The sequence below is a fragment of the Cupressus sempervirens genome, chromosome 5 (genome assembly GCF_028749045.1).
Source record: "Cupressus sempervirens isolate cs-2001-9-10 chromosome 5, ASM2874904v1, whole genome shotgun sequence".
NCBI classification, from domain to species: domain Eukaryota; kingdom Viridiplantae; phylum Streptophyta; class Pinopsida; order Cupressales; family Cupressaceae; genus Cupressus; species Cupressus sempervirens.
In genome coordinates this window covers 78,650,306-78,670,317 of record NC_143122.1, presented here as the reverse complement: position 1 = coordinate 78,670,317, position 20,012 = coordinate 78,650,306, and the positions used below count along the sequence as shown (strand labels likewise).

The following is a 20,012-nucleotide window of genomic DNA, read 5'->3' as shown; positions in this document are numbered from 1 at the left end:
GTTACACTCAAGAAGACAATTGAATTGTGAAGCTATACCATCCTCCAATGTTGGAGTCATATCGTCCGCTACACCATCTTCGAATGTTGGAGTCATATCATCCACTGCACCATCTTCCAATGTTGAAGTCATATCATCCTCTCATGTTGAAGAGACACTGATTTATAGATCCGACGATACACACACTCCATCATGTCATGTTGAAAGCACAACATCAACACATCAAGTAGGTGATATTCCATCTTTTACATCTTATTGCCAAGGCACATCATCTTCAGTTCAAGGTACGCAATACACTCAACCTTATATTGATGTTCAAAATGTTGAGAGAATTGAAGAGATTAGAACACCTTGTAGAATTTGTTTTAGAAAACCAAAATATTTGATTGATATTGATACTAACATTTTCAAATCAATGCCTGACAAGATTAGCAAGCGTACTTGTCAAAGAAAAGTTAATCATATGTGGAGATTATTTTTTGAAGAATTAAATATTACAGGTCAATGCCAATTATTTGTTGAAATGATGAAGAATTTGAAATTTAGGCCTATCATGAAGATTCTTGGGCTAAGAACGATGGATGATTCAAATGAAAGAAATATTGTAAAGAATCTAATGAGTGCTTATGACAAAGTGGGTTCTAAATCATGCACCAAAGATAGTAATATCACTAGATGAGTACTCACATCGACAATAGTAAGTAGCCAAATGAAGAAAGCTCAACTCATGAGAAAGACAAGCAAAACATTAAAAATTGGTAGAGGTACCTTAAGGAGAGCCATGCTAAGGCGTGAGAGATTAGAAGATCCAACAAAAAATGAGTTATGGACATTTAGCGGTAGACTACCGCGAAAGGATAAAGAAATTAGTGAAGCTTTGAAATCATTGATCGAAGATTTTTGGAAAAATAACACACGTGTTTCTCCTAATCAAAGAGATGTTGTAAGAAGGAGGATTGGTAGCCGAAATCGCAAGCCACATGCAAAACATTTTTTGGACTCAACTCAGACACAATTTTTTGCAAAATTTATTGGTATGTATCCTCAAATTTGAATAAGTCAAAGATTTTTTGAGATGGGTAAACCTTTTTATGTGAAAATAAATCACACACGCACAACTTGTTGTTGCAGGATACATATTGAATTTTCTAACCATTTTGATGTTTTTAGGCACATATGTGTAGTTTTGCATTCTCAGTTTGTTTTGCAAGATTGTGACATAAAAGAGCCACCAAGATCTTCAAGGGAATTCATATCCAACATTTTATGTGAAATAGGGAACGGCCAACAATTTTACAAGACATCATGCTTGGATGGTACGTGCTTATTTTTTGGTTCTTTGCAACTTTTATCAACTTGTCAACATATGGATAGTACACATGCAATTGGAAATGAAATTGTACATTACGAAAAATTCAAGACAATGACATATGCTCTAAAAGATGGGAAACATGGTAAAAGATGTGATCTAGTTATTGAAAAGATTCCAGTGTATGAGTTCATGAAGATTTTTCGTGAAAAGATTTTGTACGAGTATGCAAGGCATACCCATAGAGCTTGATGGTTGGATTTGCAATTCAAGTTGTGCAAGGATACGTTTCCATTGGATACCATTGTTTCGGTTGTAGATTTTGCAGAGAACTACACACTACAACCACAAAATGAGGTGCAAGCAAAGTATTATACATCTCAACAGGTTTCTATATTTGTTCACATAACATTCATGCATTCACCTACAAGTACAGAGGATGACAGGAAGATTTTGAGGGAGTACCATTTTTACACCAACGATGATCGATCACATTCTACGGAGTTTGTACATGGTTGTTTTCAACTATTTTATGGAGATTTGGCTAACAGGAGCATATCATATCGTCAACACATTATTTGGTCAGACAATTGTGCATCTCAATTCAAGAATGCATGGATGTTCTATTGGTTGAGCAGGATGCACAGGTTGTGTAGAATTCAATATATGTGGAATTTCACAGAGGCTAGTCATGGTAAGAGAGAGCATGATGGTGCAGGCACATGCATTAAAAGAGCCTTGGCTCGTGAAGAACTAAAATACAAAGATGGAGCAATATTGATAGATGCAAAATCCATCGTCCAATGGTGTAACGCTACAATGGGTCCAGGTAAGAAAGGTGAGTCTACAGTTTGTAGATTTTTTTGGTTGATAGATAATACTAACATTGCACCATATCAAGATTGTTGCACACTAACAGGATCTAGTGAGTTACACTCTTTTAGAAGCTCTGATGTAGGTTCATGGAGTATCCACACACGAAAAATGGCATGCTATTGTCCATCATGTGCAGAGGAAAATTGGGATGACTGTGAGTCAACTGAATGGGTGGACAAATGGAATATATGGGTTTTGGACCCAATTGACACCTATCGTCCCCCACAAGCACTGGAAATGGTAGAGATGGATTCATCTATTGACTTTGACCGCTTGTCAGATTTAGTGCAACCTGGTTATATATATATATATATATATATATATATATATATATATCTTTGCAATTTCAATATGTAACTTTATAACTTTTACCCAAGTATTTTCTGAATTAATGATCGCATTTTGTACATTTCTCACTGCAGGCCATGTTTTTGTTGTTATTGCACTTGAAGACAATGAAGAAGGGAAAAATCATTATTTGTGTCATTGTGTTGAAGCCAAACAAAAATTGGGTCACTCGGTTATAGATGGTGAAGGTTTAGAGTACCATGTCGGTGCGATGGTTGTAATAGGCACATGGCTTAGACGATATCCTATGAAGAATCCTAACTTGTGGTTATTCGAGGATTGGCAAATAGACAGGAAGATTCTTCATTATTTAAACCTTGTTGTCTCATCAAATGTCCACTTGATAAAATATGGTGGAAAACCACATAATAAGATTCTTTGGAAAGTTCACGAGTCAGACCATGAGGCAATACTTGAGACATTAAAATGTCGAGCAGACCCAGTTGGCTCATTAGATTGAATTGGGAGAGAGAGAAAAAGTGATCAATTGGATCCAAATACAATGTTACAACCTCTTCCCCAAGACTATCACATCACTAAGGTGGACCGTATTGTTATGATGTGTAAGTGATGAGATTTAGTTTTGATTTGTTTAGAATATAGATACATTATTTGAATTTATATTAGATTCTTTAATAGGACCCATTTTTAAAATCTTATCTTAGATTTGTTACTATGCTAATTCTTCATTTGTAGGTCACCAAAGAAGAGGGCTAATAAAGTTGATGCACAAGTGATAAAGGGTGAGATGCCAAAATCATCTGCGAAATGGTATTATCAATTCACATCCTCAATATTTATTAGTGTTCTTTGTTCAAGTACCATTGTATGCTAATCATCTTATGCCTGGAATTGCAGAGGTTAAATTATGTCAATACTAAGGTTTGTAGCATCAATACTAAGGTTTTTAGCATCAATTGGTCACGCTAAGTATAGTAGTTGTATCATGAATCCTTCTGAACCAATATGACTAAGATTCTCGAAAGAAGACCAAACCATATCATATGTCTACTTCCTCTTTATATAAGAGTTTGTCAAACAATGAGAATGAAACATTGATTATTACTCCCCCCTCAATGTAAAATTCTCATTGATTGCATTTTGTAAAGTTTTAAGTCACTATCAACCTCTATATCATTGTATTCTTCTTATCATCAAATTACACAACAATGAGAATATGAACGATGACTTCTTCACATGAACCTGAAAATTATAAATGCTACACCTTAATAAATGTTTGGGCTTGGTCTTTATCATTCGAGCTTATAATACAATACATTGGCTTCATTTGTATTTGGAAGTATTTATTATGTTTGTTCCAAAAGTCATTCTTCATTTGCCAATATGAAAATGTGACTATCATGAAAGGCATAGTCTTATAATTTCTAATTTGTATAATGGTATAAAAGCTTGGTTGTGGGTTTGAATCCATTTCCCCCATGACCCTCCTTCTCATGAATTTATTCTATTTATTCTTCTACCTCCTCCTCTGCTTGGCCATTTTGCAACATCATCTGGATGGAACTCTAGCCTTCCTCAAAACCATTATACATGACCTCTCCTTCTTCAAGATATTCTATAAAAAGTTCCTCAACCCTTGAACCTTTCAAAACCTCAATCTCAATGGAAGGCTTCTAGACCAAAGGAACTAGTAGATCTGGTTCTTTAAGAGAAAGAGACAACAAATACAATTTTCTAGTGACTAGATGGAAATTTGGGGAAATCATTTCAATTAGTTGTAAATCGAAAGGAATTATAAGTAAACTATATCAATATAATAAGTAACTTAGTAATTATATCAATATAATTTAATTACTAAGGAAATGAGTTTATTACTCTAACATATAGTACATTATTTTGCAGACAAAGGTGTTGAATTTGATGCTTAACAGATTTACATACATGTGTAATAAATAATAAGTGTTGTAGCTTTGGGATCAACATTATAAAATGAAGGATGTCATACTACATTCACATAGGTACCAAAATATTTTATTTGATATGGAGACAAAAGAAAATGTGTATTCTTCATAACTACATTTGAGTCTCATGTATTATCATTTTCAGCTATTGACATCAGAGATACCTTTACATCTTCATCATTGTATTGATCAATGAGTCCTTATTGCACTCACTAGTTCTAAGCCAATGACTAAGGTATGAAAGAGTTTACATTAAAATTTCATTAGTACTAAAATTAAATATAAAATTCATAGGCACAATCAAGTGGTAACTTTGATGGTTTTTGTAGGGTCTTATTATTCCTGACCATCAGTGTATCCCTGAGGTGTATATACAGAGGAATTATCAGCTAGCTGTAAGAAAATATTAAGTTTTATGTGTAAATATATATATATATATTTTATATAAAATAGTTATTTATTCATATATAATTTTGATTGTAACATGTCGAGTTACAAAAGATTCTAGACTAATGGACTAGTGAGCATGTTAGGAAGACCTCGTTATATACACTGGTCATCTCCCACTTGTTGGCAATTAAAGACAATTAGGGATTTATTTTGTTCCCCTAGTTGGAAAGAGTATATATCTAATGATGCACATTTTACACCTATATGGCATTATTGGGCATATGTTTTGTATAATTTTTTCTATGTATGTCATTTTTTACATATATTTTATGTATGACATTATTAGACATATGCTTATGATGTTTCAAATTATTGATAAATGAATTATATGATATTGTTAGACTTTATGGAATCAACTTTGATTTTTTGTTATCACATTGGTTTGATGCTTGTATTCAATCAATCAACATATTTTCCTTTTAATTCTTCCACATTTGGCATATCCATCTAACAATGAACTTATGATACCCCCATCAAGAAGTGCATGATTGCATGGTTTTATGGTGGATGTCCCTCTCTTTTTTAAATTCCAATTTTATTCATCTACATGAGTAAGGGAGATCAATTCCATTTCTTTCAATTGTATTTAAAGGTCATTAAATTTTTTTCAAACAATGTGATTAAATAAATATTATTCAGCATTTACCTCTATCATCAAGGTTGATTCATTCCTCCTCTTATTTTACCAAATAATTTGGATGAATCACCCATGGCTCCTTACATTTCTTGAAGAAAAATTTCAAAGACTTTGCAACATGTCTTCTCTTCTTCCATATAGTTCATGTTCATTGAAGACATTTGGTCAAACAATATATATGCTTTGTATATTCTCACAACACCAATAGTCATGGTACAATGCTTACAAGATCCATAGTTGAAGAGAAGCTATGTGAAGCTTCTAGAACCATGGACCTATACTTAATTTAGTATTATTGCATCCATGTTACTTAAGAAAGTGGAACTTTCACATAGATAAGTAGGGAAACCAAAACTAAAAGCCAAACTTAACATAGAAAATTAAAGCAAGCCTCAACTATATTCTCATTAAACACTGTGAATTCAAATATCTTTGACGGGGCATATCTCGGAGGTCGTGCAAGATATGGATGAGGTTCTAGTTCCTACAGGACTGTGTTGCAGAGATCTACAATAACCTCTCTCGCTTTTTGGAGATCGCATTTTGTTTTCATTCTACAACGCCATCTCGGGTGATGTTGAAACTTGCAGTGTTGGCGAGTACAAAGTTGCCAACTGCCAAATCTCTCTCATCTTTTGTCGTGGGATCAAACTGTCTACTCCATTAGCTTCGGGTGGCCGGGTAAACCCTATCCCCAACCTCATCTTGTCCCCTTCAGTGCTCAAACGTTCTCAGGCACGCTGAAGTGGAATGTCCCTAAGGGTCACTAAATCCCACAGGGCTGCAATCTTTGACGGGGCATATCTCAGAGCTCGTGTGAGATATGGATGAGATTCTAGTTCCTACAGGACCGTGTTGTAGAGACCTACAATAACCTCTCTCAGTTTTTGGAGATCGCATTCCGTTTTCATTCTACAACGCCATCTCGGGTGATGTTGAAACTTGCAGCGTTGGCCAATACAAAGTTGCCAACTACCAAATCTCTCTCATCTTTCGTCATGGGATCAAACTGTCTGCTCCATTAGCTCCAGGTGGCCGGGTAAACCCTATCTCAAACCTCATCTTGTCCCCTTCAGTGCTCGAACGTTCTCAGGCATGCTGAACTGGAATGTCCCTAAGGGTCACTAAATCCCATAAGGCTGCAATCTTTGACGGGGCATATCTCGAAGCTCGTGCAAGATTTGGATGAGATTCTAGTTCCTACAGGATTGTGTTGCAGAGACCTAGAATAACCTCTCTCACTTTTTGGAGATCGAATTCTGTTTTCATTCTACAATGCCATCTCGGGTGATGTTGAAACTTGCAGTGTTGGCCAGTACAAAGTTGTCAACTGCCCAATCTCTCCCATCTTTTGTCGTGGGATCAAACTGTCTGCTCCATTAGCTCCAGGTGGCCAGGTAAACCCTATCCCCAACCTCGTCTTGTCCCCTTCAGTGCTCGAACGTTCTCAGGCACGCTGAACTGGAATGTCCCTAAGGGTCACTAAGTGCCACAAGGCTGCAATCTTTGATGGGGCATATCTTAGAGCTCGTGCGAGATATGGATGAGATTCTAGTTCCTACAGGACCGTGTTGCAAAGACCTACAATAACCTCTCTCACTTTTTGGAGATCGCATTCCGTTTTCATTCTACAATGCCATCTCGGGTGATGCTGAAACTTGCAGTGTTGGCCAGTACAAAGTTGCCAACTGCAAAATCTCTCTCATCTTTCGTCATGGGATCAAACTGTCTGCTCCATTAGCTCTGAGTGGCTAGGTAAACCCTATCCCCAACCTCATCTTGTCCCCTTTAGTTCTCAAACGTTCTCAAGCACGCTCAACCGGAATGTCCCTAAGGGTCACTAAATGCCACAAGGTTGCAATCTTTGACGGGGCATATCTCGAAGCTCGTGCGAGATATGGATGAGATTCCAGTTCCTATAGGACCATGTTGCAGAGACCTACAATAACCTCTCTCTCTTTTTAGAGATCGCATTCCATTTTCATTCTACAATGCCATCTTGGGTTATGCTGAAACTTGCAGTGTTGGCCAGTACAAAGTTGCCAACTGCCAAATCTCTCTCATCTTTCGTCGTGGGATCAAACTGTCTGCTCCATTAGCTCTGGGTGGCTAGGTAAACCCTATCCCCAACCTCGTCTTGTCCCCTTCAGTGCTCAAATTTTCTCAGGCACGCTCAACCGGAATGGCCCTAAGGGTCACTAAATGCCACAGGACTGCAATCTTTGACAGGGCATATCTCAGAGCTCATGCGAGATATGGATGAGATTCCAGTTCCTACAAGACCGTGTTGCAGAGACCTACAATAACCTCTCTCACTTTTTGGAGATCACATTCCATTTTCATTCTACAACGCCATCGCGGGTGATGCTGAAACTTGCAGTTTTGGCCAGTACAAAGTTGCCAACTGCCAAATCTCTCTCATCTTTCATCGTGGGATCAAACTGTTTTCTCCATTAGCTCTGGGTGACCAGGTAAACCCTATCCCCAACCTCATCTTTTCCCCTTCAATGCTTGAACGTTCTCAGGCATGCTCAACCGGAATGTCCCTAAGGGTCACTAAATGCCACAGGGCTGCAATATTTGATGGGGCATATCTCGGAGCTCGTGCAAGATATGGATGAGATTCTAGTTCCTACAGGACCGTGTTGCAGAGACCTACAATAACCTCTCTTGCTTTTTGGAGATCCCATTCTGTTTTCATTCTACAATGCCATCTCGGGTGATGCGTATCTTAATTATATTGTTGTAAAGTGTATCTAGCATGTCATTTTTGGAAAGACAAATCATGGAACTTGGTAAATGTTTCATAAGTTAATGAAATGTGTTACTACTAGATTATTTAAACTTAGGATTATATGATCTCCAAGAGTTTGGTTATGTTCTTTAGCGCACCTTGGACGCAAGGTAGTGTGTAGCTTCTACTCCCTCTTTGTGAGTAATGTTAGTCACTTTGTATATGCAAATTGGTTTTCAATTGGGTATGCTATTTTCAACCTTAATGGTGATGAAGGATTAGCTTGAATCAGCTTGTAACTATCTAGCCACTAGATTTTCTGTGATAAAATCAAATGTGGGTTTTGTTCGTATTTATTTTTTTTGTTTTTTTTGTTGTGCTCTTAACCTTTGAGGCTTTGAATTTAAACTTGTGCACTTTGGTTTTTGAAATTTTATGTTCTTGAGGTGGCTAGGAGGTATGTTCTATGTTGCTAGTTATGTGTTGTGATGTTCTCTATCGGGTTCAATGTGAAACATTGATAGAATGTATAAGGGAGTAGATTGTGAAGAACATACCATTCTCCTTTTTGTAATACACTATTTATTATGTTTTAATTAAACTCACTTCTAAATCCTATCTTCCACTTGGACCCATTCCTCTTTTGGCAATCCCTGAGATTGCCAATTCTTATTAATTCGAGTAGAGACAAGATGAACCAGATTAATACAGTGACCTATAGATTGAAGGAGGATGGTTAAGAAATGGTCTACCAGAGATCAGCCAAGGATAAGGATAGCATAGTAAGAAAATGATTATTTATCTAGTGGATATAAGTCTTTTATATAACAAACCATTTATATGCATACTAAAAGAACTGAATATAGCTTTGAGACATATTGATCACCTACAGTCTGATCATCTTCACAAGTATGCAACTTTTGTTTCACTATTTCATGCAGGTTTATTGAACTTTCTTTATGAGGTCATTTACAGATGGGATGTTCAAAGGTTGAGTTCCTATGGGCTGTCAATACTTTGACTATACTTTAAGTCAATGGTTATCAATATGGGAAAAAATGGAACTAGTTGTATTTTGAAGTACTGAGAAGATGGCCTTGCCCTTTCCCAGGAGTTTCAGAAATGGGAGACATTAGGTAAGAGAGTGAAAATGTTACTATTGCTTCAACGCACATGACACAATTGGAAATGCAAATTTTGATGGTAATCATTTTGTGATAAGGGAGAGACTAGGGATTATCATTGTTACTATCTCTTTAGTAGTAGATTTTTGTTTTCTCTTGAATTTGGTGGTGGGGGATCAGTGGTAATTCTCCTTGGATATTCCTTCTTATGATGTTAGTGACAAGTGTTGCTCTTTGAAAACACTTGTACAATCTTTTTTAAATTATTAGATAAAAACAAAGAATTGTAAGTATTAAACATGATTAGCCTTTAGTTCCTAGAAGATCTTTATTTCCCCATCAATGCATTTAGAAAGTTAAGTTTTAAGAAGATCATAAATAGAAAAAATTAGAGAAGTGATTTAAACATTTATATTGATTGGAAACATGTGAGTTTTGAGTTTCCTCTGCCTTTTAAAGAACGTTCCTTAGCTAGCATACCTAATTCCACATTCCATAAGAGTGTCATTGCACTAAAGATTTAGGAAACTAACTGCTCTAAGATAAAGCTTCCCGGTCAATAATAATCTAGCCTATTGAGGTACATAATACTTCTCAATTAAACTTGTGTTAATTCAGTATTAATTTTGTAATTAACTACAATTTCAGTATCTGTGTATAGGGGGTGACTGAGAAAACTATTTGAGGTCCAATTTGAAAATATATTTGTAAGGATCTCAACCAAGGTTCACAACTTCGATGATTAATACATTCATTCAGGTTAGAACCTCACTACAAAAAAATAATATATAAAAAAGGTAGTGAATAACGTCATGTCTAGACTCAAATCAACCAATGAAAGTCGAATCAGCATAATGTGGAACAACAATATATGCATTGAGTGGGTTGTCATAGAAAAGCTTCAGAATAAAATTCATGTCTAGAATTAAAAGACCTAAAAAGAAAATTTATGCTTGTAACACAAATGGCCATTCAAAATTGAATATGATTACAATATGTGAAATAGCATTATGAGAACTTGTAATGCTCTTGTGAACATCGTGTTAATTCTTGTAAGAATCCCTAAGATGCTTGTTATACTCAAAATTTTGTTGAAATTGAATTAATTTTTATCCTGTTAGTTAATTGGCTTAGGGTGATATATGCTTCTTGGATGGAATAATGAGTTCGTGATTAACTCTGTATTAAGATTCATAGCATCTTCTAGTTATTTGCAAAGGAAATTTATAAATTAAGCTAATGTCATATGGCTTGCTTGAGAAAGATGTCTGTGTTCTTATTGATGGGTACTAATGACTATCCACATTTAGTTCTTCAATATCCTATTTGACAAGCTTTCCATAGACATTTCTTTGCCATACTAAGTATTTTTTAAAACATATTTGAGTAGAAGCACTATAGTAGATACTACATGATGTTTTAACAAATAAAGTAATGGGTTAAAGACTATTATTTCCAAGGTATTATGTCATAGTATTTTAATTGTAATGATCTTAGACTAATGATATTCTTGAAGGTAACTTTGACATGCAGCAAGAAAGACAACCTACAACCAAGGCTATATTGTGCCTACAACCAAAGCCATAAATGCTCACAGCCAAAGCCACTAGTGCACATAGCCAAAACCATGGATGCTTATAGCCAAAGTTATGAGTGTTTTCAGCCAAAGCCATGAGTACATGAAGTCGATGATCACAATTGTTTACAACTATTCACCAGAAACAACTTCTTTGCAGTTTTTGAGAAATACTAATAAAGCAAAAAATAACATCTACTAGTTGGTAGACATAATGGCAACTCTCTAGCAATTGAATTTAATTTCATACATGCACATATCTAATTTAATGTCATACACGAACATATCTAATTTAACGTCATACATGAACAAACATATAATATAAAATGATAACCAATAATGTCATACATCAAATATAGAATGTCATATGTACATCAAATGTATGTCGAATATGTCTCTCTAATGCCTATATATATACATGGGGAAGGAAACAAGTCTCTCTCTCTCTCTCTCTCTCTCTCTCTCTCTCTATATATATATATATATATATATATATATATATATATGTATGTATGTATGTATATGTATGTATGTATCGAATATCTCAACTACATCTTTTCCTTTCCACGAGGGGAAGGAAACAAGTCTCTCGATGTCCTCTACCGTCGTGTGGAGGGAGACAGTGGAGATGACGGGGCCCTCTTGACACACTCACTTGACCTCTTGTTGAGGCTCTTCTCCAGGTTCAACTGATACAAATAAAGTAGATATGAATCAATATTTATTATACGTTGAAATCAAATATATGTACACACAAAATCAATTATTTTCTTACTGCCAACAAATAGTCACTCTGTAAGTCCACCTCAAATGCTTGTGGACGATCAGGCGTGACAAGACCCTACAACAATTCAATAAATATAATCACTTATAAATAACATTAGAAATTTTGAGATTAACTATTATAAACAACAACTAAAACGAAGAAAATTCTTTCATACCTCCATCAGTGGCTGTGAGCTAGCCACAGCTGCGGCCACTTCACTATCAACAGACTGTCACAGATGAGGAGGTGTGTCTGACATCATGAGTTACATGTCATACAATACACGTTATATCTAACATGAAACATGGAATAAATATAATCAAATGAATTAAATTAACATGAAACAACTGTACCTGTGTGAAGCTCGTATGATGTCTCTGCTCTGTGTCTGTGGTAAAGGTTGAGGGTCCTGTGGAGAACTGATGCACATGCATAATTTTTTTTTGTCAATCCTTAATATGATTACGTAATAAATATATGTATTAATTAAAATGATTAAATTGATACATACCTCAGGACTCGTCGAAGGGACAAAAAATGGGCCTGGAGGATCGCTGCTAGGCCCAGCAACACTTTGACCCTAAATTTTGAACAATGTTAATAAATGCTAATTAATTAATCATTCACTATACATATGAAATGTGATCAAATTCGTAATTTACCTGTGTGTCAATGCCAAATGTCTCGTTCAGGAACTCATCGGTGACAAGCCCATCATCTGCACCATCTTCGGCATGAGTGCCAAATGTGCATAGGGATCCGCATGAAGTGCACATGTGACCATGACGCATAGAAGGCTCCCCATCAACTAATGGGCTCGTGGAATGGATGAGGGTTTGCATCAAAGCATTAATGGTCCCTAGAGTGCTGGCCTCTACATGTTCCTTCACAACTGAAGGAATAATCAGATGCTCGTGTTGTGGATGGACCACAGGTGCCCTAACTACATTAGGGTCACGACGTGCTCCTGGCCTCTCAAATGATGACCCCCCACCTCTACCCTTGGAGTCTAACATATCAAAATAATTGGGGATCTCCCCAAGGACAAACTCACAATATAATTTCTTCAAAAATTACATGGGGACCTCGTGATTGTTGCAAGGAGGGGCATCAAAAACCATCCACCATCTATCCCAAAAATTATTTCTAATAGCATTGTGTATGCACCAATGGATGGGGAATCATTTAGTACCCTCTCTAACAGTATTTGGCTCACCGGGTTTTCTAAATAATGCACATATACTACCTTTTGATATTTCTTTTTTTTTAACATCTTCATATGACAATTTATTTGCATAAAATCTTTTTTGTTCATCCCTCTTAGCCCACCAAATATCTAACTGACCACTAATTGAGGCTATCTGAGTGTTAATGGATTCGAGGGATGATGCCAATTGAGCCCTCATTGGATTGGTTTGTCCGGATTCTTTCAACCGAGCAATGAGTCTTTCTAATTCAGTTTTACCTCTCTATATTTCATTTCTTATATTTTCTTATGTGCTTGGCGGAGGTCTTGCAATTGGTTCAGGTTGTGGAATTTGTTGTTCTTCTTGAGGAGGGTTTTGATTTTGCGGTTCTTGAGGGTTTTGTGGATTTTCCGGTTGATTATGGACATTTCTTGATAAAAAATCAATTGAAATCCAACTAAATAAACAAATCTAAATAAAATTTGTAAAAACCCTACAAAAGAATATCAAAAACCAATAAAACAATATGGAAAACATATTAAACAATGCAAAGTTAAGTTTATATCACTTACCTCGTCGTCGTGGGTGTGCTTGTTGTCTTGGATTTCGTCGGTGAGGAGGCATTTTGGCAAATGGTGGTGAATTTTCGCTGTCAAACCCGCGTACGCGTTGTTGGAGAGCCAAAAAACAAAATGAAAATGATGGGCCGCAGGCTTGCAGCCCATCATATAACTTTTTGGACATCAGAATAGCACGTACACGCTATTGAAAATTAGAAAAAAAAAAAACTTGTCATCTTTTTGGCACCACAACTCGGTGCATATGCCCATAATTTACTCTTGAACTATATATCTTTAGCATAAGCGGTCTCAATTGACAATAGTGTTTCTATTAATGAAAACATCCAACTACTTACCTTAGCTAACTTTACAAGAGGAAGCTCTTGTTACCAATCTCTTTTGTCTTAACACACAAGTTAAAGTTGTGCAACTTTGCTACCAAAAGAAAATTGTTGGCAACTATATTGCCTGTGGTGCCTAGCTCAAAGCTAGGCTTCACAAGATTAAGATGGGGGATCATGCCTCCAAAGAGTTCAATCTATCTCTTTGAGTATGTCATTCCTCCCTCAATATCAAGAGAATAAAGGTCACATGGTGCTCCTCGAGCTATCATAAACTTATCAAATGTGTGTTTTCCATTATGAGAAGGTTTTCAATATTGTATAAGATGCTTTGAACACTCGATGATAACATGGCTTTGAGGGAATTCTTTGATATTGTGCCTTCTTGATTTTTTGAAGCCCAAAAGGTCTTTTCTAACCAAATTATCACCATTAAGGACCTCACAGAAACTATTTTTTATGTCGATAGTGATAAGGCTCTTAGTTATGATGACTATGACTTTCCTTGTGAATTTTATAAATCCCTATGGCCATGTGTGGATTCTAACTTACAAGAGGATTATCCTAAAGCACTACATTCTCAATCTCTTGGTTAGCTTATCAATAAAGGAAATATTAGGTTCATATCTATGATGGGTGGCCTTTGAAGACATACATACTTAGAGACCCATAAATCTTCTTACCTCTCCTATAAGATCATCACCAAATCCTTGGCTCTCAAGACATGTTGCTTCCACATATTGTTTTCTCTAAATAGACTAGTTTCATTAAATCTAGATAATATTATTGTGGCGTGGAAAGGAGTGGAGTGGGCTTGCCACTCCAAGAAAGAAAAAATTTCTTACAAGATTGAAATGCTTTTTGGGGATGCTTAAACCTACGTCACTATTAGTAACCATCATTATTCAACCTTAGCATTTCCAAGGTTGTACAATTGTGTTCACTGGGGTTTCCCTTTGGTACTCTCCTAGTATATTTTAGTTGCTATAGGCTTTCAGTATCTTTTGATAAATGTTATCTCAATTGGACATGTTACGATTATTTCCCTACCCAAGTTACCTTCTCAACTTGTCAATGGCCATTTTTTGGATGCCTCTTTTCTAAATCTCATTGAAGATGAGTATAATGTATGAAATGAACTCCAACGCCTTGATACCTTTTATTGGGTTTCTTGATTGGAAATTCAATGGCACAAAACTCAATGTTATTGGAATTATTTTCTCCTAGCTCCACCTTAGGCCCTCTAGTATGGGTGGATGTGGATTAGACAAAGTGAAATCTTCTAATTTCTAGGAATTCATTTTATTTTTTTTAGGGCTCCCTTGTAGATCTTTGAAATGAGCTTCTTGCTAGTTTCAAGAAGAATTTTACTTATTAGATTACTAAGCCGCTTCGCTAGTTGAAAAATTCCAAAGTTGGTCCAAGTTTCTTGTATCCACCCATGCATATTCTTCTTCTTGTTGGACTTCCTCAAAAGCTTCTTACAATAGACATGATAAACTTCTCAAGGATTTAAATTGTGGGCTTCTATTGTCAATCATTATGGATTTCATAGAGTTGGTTGGGAGTTATGTTGTTGATTGCTAAAGTACCCCAAGATCCTTTTGCTACATGTAATCGATCTTCACCGAGCTCCTTAACACTCACTCTCAAATTATGTCATCTTAGGCTCTTTGATGCCAATCTAGTAGTGGCAAACTCTTCAAATGTGTCACTACATCTCTCCACCACATGGGGGCTTAGCCTCTGGGCGGGCTACACAAGATGTGGGGCCTTCTATTGGTGACAGTGGTTGGCCAAATTTTAACAATTATAGTGGCTAACCCAACTCTTCCAAGTGGCTCCTACATTTGATGTCAGTAATTTCTCCTTCCTAGAGAGACAAAGATAAGGATGAAAAGGAGGTTGCAACTGAAGAATGTTGGTCCCTCTTAGATGCTAACCCAAAACCTGTTGATGTATAGGCTTCATGAATGATCACAATCCTCCTTCACCTTCCTTGGCCACTACTATAGCCACTTAGCAACATTTTATTTTCTAGATATTACAAGTGTGTATTATTTATTCCTCTAAGCGTCGCCCATTTGAATCCTAGGAGATGATCATACACCCCCTACTTTCTTCAAAATAAAGTTCTTCATCTTTGAAAAATAAATAGAACTAGCTCTATTCATTATATTTCATTTTAAAATTAAATGTATGTTTAACGTAGTGAACAAAAATATGGATCGATAATAAATCTTCAGAACAAATCTTGCATTATTCTTGTTCAAGATATTGTAGCTAGTCTCTAGCATTGCACTTCATCTGTCATTCTGTTAAAATTATTTGAAATCGGCATTTGGTCATCCAACAAATTCGAAGAGTGTTTTTGATGAGAGAACGTTCACTCTAATGCAATGCTTCTTTGTGCATTGCATCGCAAAATCATGGAACCAAGTGAATGTCTTGTTACAAGCTTGTACAAGCATTCAAGCTCTACAACAACTCCATGCACACATAATCGTTAATGGAGTTGAACGAGAAATTTCAATTGCTTCCAGAATTCTCAGCAGGTACGTCACATTTGGGTACATGGAAAATGCAAGCCTTGTTTTTGATAAAATGCAAAGCAACACAACTACTTTCTGTTGGAACATGATGTTCAGAGGGTATGCTACATTAGGTTTTTACCAAGAAGTGCTTGCATTGTATAATGAATTCAAGCTGGCAGGCAGAGGATCGGACAATTTCACTTTTCCCTTTATTATCAAGGCTTGTGGTGGCCTTTTAGCTATGGAAGAGGGGCAAAAAATTCATGCTAAGGCGATTAAAGATGGATTTTATTCGGACATTTACGTGGGAAATAGTCTTATTGTCATGTATGTGAAATGTGGCAGAATTGAATATGCACGCCAAGTGTTTGATAAAATGCCTGAAAGAACGCTCATGGTTTGGAATAATGTACTTTCTGGTTATGCCCGTAATGGATGTGCTAATGAGGCTTTAGTTCTTTTTCATCGCATGGTGCAACTTCCAGACCTGAGAATCGATTTGATCAGTATAACGAGTCTCCTGCCCGCCTGTACTGATTTGACGGATCTACGACGGGGTAAGTCCATTCATGGTTATGTAATTAGAAATGGATTTGATTTGGATGTCCTTCTAGGAACTGCTTTTATAGACATGTATGCCAAATGTGGGAGTATAGAGATTTCACAAGCATTGTTTAATAGAATGTCTGAAAAGGATGTGGTTGCATGGAATGCAATGATTTCTGGGTATGCCCAGAATGGGCACGCAAATCAGTCTTTGTTACTGTTCAGCGATATGCGAGTCTCTGAAGTAGAGCCAAATTCAAGTACCATAGTGAGTGTGCTACCAGCTTGTGCTCATCTTGCTGCCCTGCAAATGGGTAAGTGCGTGCATGATTATATAGTTAGAAAAGGATTTGTGATGGATATTACTTTGGGAACCGCTGTTGTTGACATGTATGCAAAATGTGGGGATCTACAGCTTGCGCGTGAATTGTTTGACAGAATGTGTGAAAGAAATCTAATACTATGGAATGCAATGATTTGTGGTTATGGAATGCATGGGCATGGCGAGGAAGCTCTTGTGCTGTTTTCACAATTGCAAGGGACTGGCCTGAAGCCAGACAACATCACCTTTGTTGGTGTTTTGTCTGCTTGCAGTCATGGTGGCCTAGTGGATAAGGGTAAAAAATTATTCGATGAAATGATTCAAGTCTATCAGATTACACCAATGACAGAGCATTATGCATGTATGGTTGATCTTCTTGGGCGTGCTGGATGTCTAGACAAGGCACACGACTTCATTGACAAGATGCCAGTAAAACCAAGTGCTGGTGTGTGGGGAGCATTGCTTGGCGCCTGCAGAGTTCATTGCAATACTGAGCTAGGGAAAAAAGTAGCAGAGCATCTTTTTCACCTGGAGCCTCAAAATGCTGGACGTTATGTACTCATGTCAAACATTTTTGCCACAGCGGGCAAGTGGAATGATGTGGCAAAGCTGAGAATACTAATGAAGGCCAGGAAGGTGAAAAAGCCTCCTGGGTGCAGCTCAATTGAGATAGGTAACAGAATTCATTCATTCATTGTGGGGGATAAAAGGCACCCCGAGTCTGATAAAATCTATAGAACACTGGACATATTGGTAGTACAGATGAAGGAAGCAGGATATGTGCCTGACGTGAATTTTGTTCTGCATGAAGTAGAGGAGGAGGTGAAGGAACAAATGCTCTTTAGCCACAGTGAAAAGTTAGCAATTGCTTTTGGTATTATTAGCACTGTCCATGGAACTCCAATCCGGATCACAAAAAATCTTCGTGTTTGTGGCGACTGCCATAACGCTGCTAAGTTCATCTCCAAAATTGTGAGTCGAGAAATTATTGTGAGAGATACAAACCGATTCCATCATTTCAAGAATGGACTCTGTTCTTGTGGTGATTATTGGTAATCCCAACGTGATATGCAATCAAATACAATGTTTTACCTGCGTGTTTCTTAATCTGGGTTTTGCAGCACAAGTGTAAGTGGGTGGTTTTCTTGTATGTCAGGACTCAGTATTAAGGACACATGACGAAGGAATTAGTTTAAACTTAACCTCAATCACGTGATAATTTATGAAGAGGACAGTTTGAAAATAGTCATTGTTTGGCATGAAGTCTTACAGAAAGTTTATCCCTTTGGTCCATTGATGAGCTTCAAAGCATTAGACAATAATTTTGCATTAATACTTAGCTGATGCTCAACCAAATATGATAAATCCTCTTACCGGGTCTGCTTAATCAGGACTTTTGGACCTTTACCGTACGGAGAAATATAAGATGGTTCTCTTGCTTGCAATTAGGTGGAATCCCTGGTTATCACATTTGCTCACTTCCAGCAACCATTTTGTTGACATGATGTTTCTCAGGAACCTATCTTGGTACTCAGTATGCTTAAAGTGTGAGTTCTTGTTTGAGACATGAGCCACAGCAGTTCAAAATTAAAGCAATATATTACATGATGTATTTCATCCAGCAATACTCGGAAATGCTGATTCAAAGCAGTCAGCAGGTGTCGCGGATGATCCGGAGTAGTCCAGAGGTAACGTAGAGCCATCCAGAGTTGACAGAGTGAACAAAGATGGGTAAAATCGGAAATCTGTTTTTCCGGATTTTTCTATGATTTAGCAGTTTGCATATAAAGTATGATAATTTAGGGTCTACTAAGTTTTTCAATAGGGTCTTAAGGACCAATGGTACTCGATCCAATTGTTTTTTAAGGATTTAAGGACATTTTGTTCAAAATAGACCTATAAGATCCTAATAGATTCAAATGGGTCAAAGTTTGGAAAATGCCCAAAGTGGGCGGAAATTGATGTACCATGAATTATTTAGCCTAGTTTAGGGTGTTTAGGATTTCAATGATCAATTTGGTCAATTTTGGTGAAGTTAGTTCTATCGTAGCAAATTTAAACAAAGTTATCAAATTCGCATTGTAAGAAAAGTTGTCATTATGTAAGTTTGGGCCGTGTAATTTAAACTATGGCTGGAAGCAGTTGAGGAAGGTGTGTCTCGTGTCTGGACAGCATCTTTGGGTCGAGAATTTGGAGGGGGTGGAGAGGATGCAATTTGTAAGGAATCTGATAAAAAAATAAAACTTATTTTCTGCATTTTTTTTTCCTGAAACTATCTCTGATCTATGCTTGGTACAGTGTTGTACAACATTCCCACACCTTGATACTTACATGAAAGTGAAGAGGAGAGAGTATTATTTCAAATGAATTTTGTTTGAGCAATTTTTGTTGAGTTTTGAATAAGTTAAACCGTTTCTGTGAAGGAAGCTAGTTCTAAAAATGTTTTCCAAAATTTGTACTCTGAAAACTTGTTAGTACAACCACATACTAAAATAGACATAATAAGTGGATGGATATAAATAGATTATTGTTGTGAACATGTTGTGAACAAACTTTATGTTTGGTAGTAATTATTCTAATGTCTTTTAAAGGGTCAAACATGTCTTTTTCTATAAAAAAATCCTGAACATAAGGTTTTAAGGGTATGTTTACAAAATCTGTGATTTCTCCTCTTTTCACCATGGGAAAAATCTAGGAATGAGTGGAATGGAATATCATAATCCTCCTAAAATAATAAAGTAGTTCTGGAGTGATATATAGTGCTTGGAAGAATTGGTGTG

The 20,012-nt window shown here is 36.6% G+C and overlaps 1 pseudogene across 1 annotated transcript; it reads left to right on the top strand.

Moving 5' to 3' along the window:
• Positions 1-16,094: 16,094 nt before the first annotated feature.
• LOC149554642 (pentatricopeptide repeat-containing protein At3g12770 pseudogene) lies at positions 16,095-19,488 on the top strand (annotated as a pseudogene). Its single transcript, XR_016364407.1, has one exon. The product of XR_016364407.1 is annotated as a pentatricopeptide repeat-containing protein At3g12770 pseudogene (transcript).
• The last annotated feature ends 524 nt before the right edge of the window (positions 19,489-20,012 follow it).